Genomic DNA, 6,873 nt, shown 5'->3' on the forward strand with positions numbered 1-6,873 from the left:
ACTCCACAGGTGTGGACAATTGTAATAGAAGTGTATAATACCGTACCTAATAGTGCATTGTAAGGAGTAGTGTATTTATACTTATAAGTGTATAGTGTATAAGATACATGGCTCCAAAGTGTCTTATTGATAGAAACAACTTCTGTTAAGTGTGTGGTGAGCTAACTTTAAAATGGCAGAGGCCAAATTTTACTCCTCTAGTTAGAAGAGCTTATAACTGTTATTTTAACAACAAAATAGACCAGAACAAGACATGGGTTCCGGCAATCTGTTGTTCCAAATGTGTAACACTATTAATTGGCAGGTTAGAAGGTTCCCGTCATATGCCTTTTGCAGTTATCACGAACTTTTTAGGAAACTTCAGATCTGAGAACTGCAGAGAACTTGTCAGTGAAATGATTGAGAACTACGAGATCATGAAATGTAATATGTCGTAAAAAATACACTTTCTGCATCCCATCTCGATTTCTTCCCTGAAAGCCTAGGGGCTGTAACCAGGGAGGGTTTCCACCAGGACATCGCGGAAATGGAAAGGCTTTGCTAGGGTGAATGATGTCCAAATATGTTGGCAGACTATTGTTGGACACTGAAGAGAGATGTTCCTCAAGAGAAGTATACCCGAAAATATGCTTTACATACATTTTAGGTCAATAAATGTAATTTCAGCTGAGATATCGTAATACTATAATGTTTACAAACGAAAAATGTTTTCATACGATTACTCTAAAACCCTGGGTGATGGAAAAGTTCTGTAAAAAGATTTGAAATCAGCACAAAAAGTCTCTTAGATTCACCCTTTATTTCCCTTTTAACAGACAAAAGTTTAAATTTTGTTGACCAGTGTTATTTTACCTGATGTAGTTCCAAGTACTTCATCACAAGGCCACTCTTATCCGGAACTAGAGGAGTCTATATTGAAGGGGTGGTTGGACTGATCCATTACATGGGGTGTACTACGTTAAAATGGCAATATTAAGCACAAAAACGATTAAAATATTATACAAAATAATGGGTATTAATGGCCAAAATATGTAGAGAAAATATCAAAGGAAATAAACATTATTTTAGATTAATAATGGGGATTTATGATCAAAATTACATGAAAATGCCTCAAAAATGACCGAATAAAACAAAAAATGCTCTTATGAGTTGAAACATGCAAAAAATGCCCTAACAAATGTCTTAAAACACTCAGTTTATCACATAACATATAAATACTAAAGCAGATATGTTTCTGACTTACTAGGAAAAAGATGCAATTTCATCGAAATCCTAGCCCTAGTAATATTAATAAAGGACTAATTACGGCAAATTCCTCGAAGCCAAGGCTCCAGATCAACGATACGTAGTGTCAGTGTGCAGCAACAGAAATTGAGAGAATCATGAACAGGCCAATTTCCATGAAAGAATTCAAGATGTGTGAAGCAGGAGGACTTCCAGCTCTTACTGTACAATCAAGTTCGGCTCGATATTTAGCAGTTACTATCGTTACTTTGTGGAACTCTGAAAATTAAGACTTGGCTGGGCTTCACGAGAGCTGAACACGGGACTTAGGCATGCTCCGGCCCATCGTGCGCCTATATATGAGATGATTGTCCAAGCCCCACAGGTGGCCTGGATGGAATTCATGAATGACGCTGACAGGTGGCCCATCCTGTCTCAGCCCGATAGTCTGGTACCGTCAGCATGCGAGTAAGGGTCCGGGGTCCCAGGTCCTTCCTATGTAAGTATCGGAATCCCGTACCACCTCAGCCTATTTTTACATTGCAGATGATAGATGAAATGAGGGAGAGGTGGAGTGTGTTGGTGGAAAGATTATTAATTACTTTTGAAATGAACCATGTCTACGGTCCACATTAAAGATTTCAGAGTACGTTCTTCACGCGACAGAACTATACGTGCGTGCAAAGTCTATTGAAATATCTTGAGTGGTTCTTGAGTTATAACGTAAATGCTCTCCGAAATAAGAATTTCATAAGTAACAAAAATAACTAGTCTATTAGGTTTGAAACAATATTAAAATTTTCACTGAAAAACAAAGCTTTAATATTCTGAGAGTTGCTACTATTCATCGAACAAAAGAAAGCCTAATAAACATGAGTCTGAAATTAATTTTGAAGAAAATAAAGGCTTTGAAATTGATATTGCAAGAACAGCAGATAAGCTCTTTGCTTGTTTCTTATTCGGCACACAGTATCATATCGGAAATAATGTAAACGAAAGAGGAACAACGTGTGATTACCTACCACGTAGGGCAGAAAGATGAGTTACGATGAATGGAAATCGCATTGAACATCTGCTATGAAGGTGATGAACAAGCACTCATATCTAGGAAGATATTCATTTTAGGGTCATGTTTAGTAGGTTTTACTTTCTTGTCTTGATGAATGCTACCACCTCTCAAAATGTCGAATGCTTTTTCTTTAACACCCTGTATGTAAAGTTCCTTCACGTGTATAAACCAGTGATGTCAAAGCAAGCGCATTTTTCCGCGGGCATCAAGCGCTAAGTATGGAAAGAGGAAGGGTCGTGTATATGAATAAGCAGTCAGTTGGATTAAGAAAACAGTGGTGTACAAACTTCAAACGGAACGTGAAATTTTATGTCGTCATTTTTATATAGCTTCTTTCTGTTTGATATTATCTATATTGTCTGTAAAACAAAAGTAATAATAACACTTTGTTAATATTGCACTTGTGTTTTAAACGTTAATAACATAATAAAGAGTTAAGAAGAAATATTCACATAAATTCCATGGTAGTAAAACTATACTGTACTAAATGCATGAAATACATCAATCATAAAGAAAGTGATACCCCCCCCCCCCCCAAAAAAAAAAGATTGAGTATGACATGATAAGTTGGAATTGATATTGATGGTACCTTTAGCCTTACAAAAGTAATCAATAAACTAATCAAAACAATATTACAGTACAAAGCAAAGTTACCTAGGTACTGTATCTGTTTTAAGTGTAACTAATATTACATAACAAAACTCTTATCGCATTATGCTTTTAAGGTGATATTGGTTTGCAACTTCCTATCACCAGAATATTAAATTATTCTCTCGAAATGTCCTGAAGCTATAGAGCTGACATTTTGACAACACATGGGCACATATCTTTTGTTTATGATGTAACAGTAGTTGCTTTGTTAATTCATTTCCTTACAAACAATTTCCATGCGAATATTTTCAAAATTTTCAAGACATTATCTTCAATAATATGTATTTACGTATATTAGATTTACGAAAACATTCTCTAAGGCTACTAAATAAATAGGCCTATATCTACAAATTTCACTTTCCTATAAAAGAAGTTGAGAAAATATTTCTTTTGAATACAAAATGAAACTTGTGAAAAATGAGCATTAAAATTAAAACTTACATTCTTACAATGCACTTATACTTCTCAGGCAAATCTAAAAACTACCATGGATACAGTTTTAATAAGTTCTCTTCCCTTTATCTATTGAATCAGTGCTGGCCATCCCTGAATATAGCTCGACCAAGCGGCATATACTACCATTTTCGTCTGTTTCTTTCCTTTCCGCTGTAAAGCGCTCAGGCTCTCCTGAGCTCTAAAGCGCGCGCTTGCTCATGTGGGCATCAATTGACATCACTGGTATAAGCTATACTTAGGACTACTGAAACCTCAGAGTATACACGTGAAGCTGAACATTTTGCAATTGAAATTATTAAGGGTGTTACACAATAACAAAAGTTAATCTTCTTATTTGGATGAATATTAAATAATTTCATTTACATAATTAGCTATGTCTCTTGAATAATAGCAGTTCAATAAACGCACAATGTGATAAAGGACTTAAATGTTACTAAACCGTAAAACTTATGAGAAAATGTGCGTCATCACAGGGATAAGTAACAATGAGCAGTAACAATCCTATCAGAATTACTTTTGCATAAGAAAAGTTGGCAGATTAAATACTTAGTAGCACATGCAATACTTGCTTTCCTTCGTACGACAGGAATATTATTGGACATTTACATACCAAAACCTCCTTTCAAAAATACTTTAGACAGGAAATACACAGTTCAAATGTATTTTAAAAACTCAAACCAGCTCCTGATGAGTTAAATACAGTAGAACTTGGTTATAGCGACCTCGTTTTGTGCGACACCTCGTCTATAACGTCAAATATTCTGTGGTTCAACTAATTCCCCATAAGACATATGCTTTCCTACCTTGCTTAATACGACAAACGTATATGCGTCTACCTCGCATATAACGTCATTTTCAACCTCAGTTTGGAATACAATTTTCTAAGAACCAAAGTATTTTAAGAAATATTTTGTTGAAATCTGACCCTGACAAATTCTTTACAGTCTCCTTCTGCCATAGATCTCTGGAATGCAGGCGGATTCCCCACCCCATTGTAACCTGCCCGAATTCATACGATATTAGATCAGTTTCTACAGGAAGTTTTCACTAAGTGCACACATTTTAACGCAGAATGGGCACTAAAAGAAGTGAGTGACGCTTTAGAAGTCATTAGAATTATGAACATGTTCTATGAAGCTAGGGAAGGGAGCAGTGAAATTGCAACTGAAATTATGAACATAGAACGTAATTTAGCCCTAGAAAGTGTGTATTGGGCAAGTAGAAGACAACAGAGTAAAATGACTGATTACTTCACTTCTAAGTAAAGTAGTTTGGTGAGTGCTGAACAAACTGTTTTAATACAGAATACTGTATTTATAATTGTAGGCCTACGTGTATTTTATTATGTTCATTGTAGGCTTAAAAGTCAATACATAAATCTAAAATAAGTCTAAGTTTGTTATTCTTCATTTTCAACCTCACTAGATTGATAATGTGAATGTCGGTTACTACGACACTCGTTTATAACAACATATTTTGTGCGAGATCGTGCGTATTTGCTTGTTTTCCTCACAGAACCAATACGCGGTAAATGTGAAATACCACATTCAGTATTCCCAACCTAACACACATAACAATTTCCCTCTTATTACCGCTTAAGCGCGACATTCATTTTACTGCTTTAGGCTTTTAACATATTATTTTTAGAGACGTTTAACATAGTAATAATTTTAAATTGGAAACTTACCACTGCAATTTCACCTAAATTGCAATATTAATTATTGTTTTTAAATATTTGCAAAAATTAAGTAAAGTCTACTACTCCACGAAACTTATTGCATTCCTGATACAAGTAACATTAAGGAATCCGTGAAAAAATCAACAAGATTCCAGATGCCGATGTTATTACTGCAATATGTTATATAAATAATATTGTTAAAATATTAAAATGAAAAATAAATCATTACATAACCTTACCGTTTGTTTTAAGTTCGCATTTATAGACTGGGGGAAAAAAAATACGGACGTATATCACGGCCTGATGGAGTATAGTAAACACAGAAAACATTTTATAGCAACAATGTTGAAGAAAGATATTTTGGTTTTCCGAAGTTGCCGTCATTAAACAGAAACCAAGATGGAGATTTCATTGCAACTAATTAGAAATTCGTCTTTCAGGTATGTAGTAAACGATCTTCGCACAAAATAATGTACGATACACGAGCGGTATGTTTGTTTTCATGTTCTCGGAAATTAAAAAAGCTCAAGTACGTTTCGCTTTTTCAATCTTTTCCTCGACCATGAAAACGTCAACATACCGCTCTTGTAACGCATATTACTATTTTAAGGTCCCTTGGATGTCGTTATAACCAAGTTCTACTGTACTTCTATTGCGGGTAGTGGGGAAAATGGAAGTTTCATTTGCTGACAGCAGCAATGCAGTGAATTCTCGATAAAAGGTAATATAAAGATCACAGACCTACCACATGCAGAGCGAGGACAACGGCTAGGTCTGCAGAACAAAATCTTACAGCCTTGCCACACCTTTACTAATATTCTGTACAATACATCAGATGCGTTGCTAACCAGATTTTGTTATCTATACTAATAATAAATCTGTAGCCAAAATTTTTCTGGTAATTTTCGATTTTCCAAAAATAATTGGAGTTAATATGTATAATTAACGATCCTGAAACCGAAAATCGTTTTTTGAAATTTTTGCTTGTCTGTCTGTCTGTCTGTCTGTCTGTCTAGATGTTTGTTACCTTTTCACGCGATAATGGCTGAACCGATTTATATGAAAATTGGAATATAAATTAAGTTCGTTGTAACTTAGATTTTAGGCTATATGGCATTCAAAATACTTTTTTTAAAAAGGGGGTTATAAGGGGGCCTGAATTAAATAAATCGAAATATATCGCTTATTATTGATTCCCATGAAAAATATTACATAGCAAAAGTTTCTTTAAAAATAATTTCCGATAAGGTTTATTCTATACAAAATTTTGATAGGACTGATATTTAATGAGATAAATGAGTTTTAAAATTACAATAACAACGCCATCTAAGGCGCTGTACTGAAATAAAAACAAATGACTTCGTCTATAATGGACCTTGGACAACAACAATCGAAAGCTATGAAACATAGCCTAAGAGAATGTTTCTGTGTTTGTATGAAGTAATATCGGAAGTTAATTAATTGTTTAATTATTATTTCACCATTGGAAAGTGTAGTTTCTCTAGATGGACATAATTCTACAATGTTATTACAGTAACTTCTGAAACATATAGCAAGTAATATAAAGTATACACATTAAAACTAAATGATGTCAATCTTCATTAAACTATGGTTGCATGTAATAACAAATAAGAAACATGTTAAAGGAATTGTCATTGCACCAAATGAGTGTTCTCTGGACCAAAATGACCGCATTTTAATTATTTAAATACAATTTAAATTAAGTAACATATTAAACGATTTATCCTTCTATCAAACACGAATGTTCCCTGGATCAAACGTCCTATTTTAATTA

The sequence above is a fragment of the Periplaneta americana genome, chromosome 16, assembly GCF_040183065.1.
Source record: "Periplaneta americana isolate PAMFEO1 chromosome 16, P.americana_PAMFEO1_priV1, whole genome shotgun sequence".
In the NCBI taxonomy this organism is placed as follows: domain Eukaryota; kingdom Metazoa; phylum Arthropoda; class Insecta; order Blattodea; family Blattidae; genus Periplaneta; species Periplaneta americana.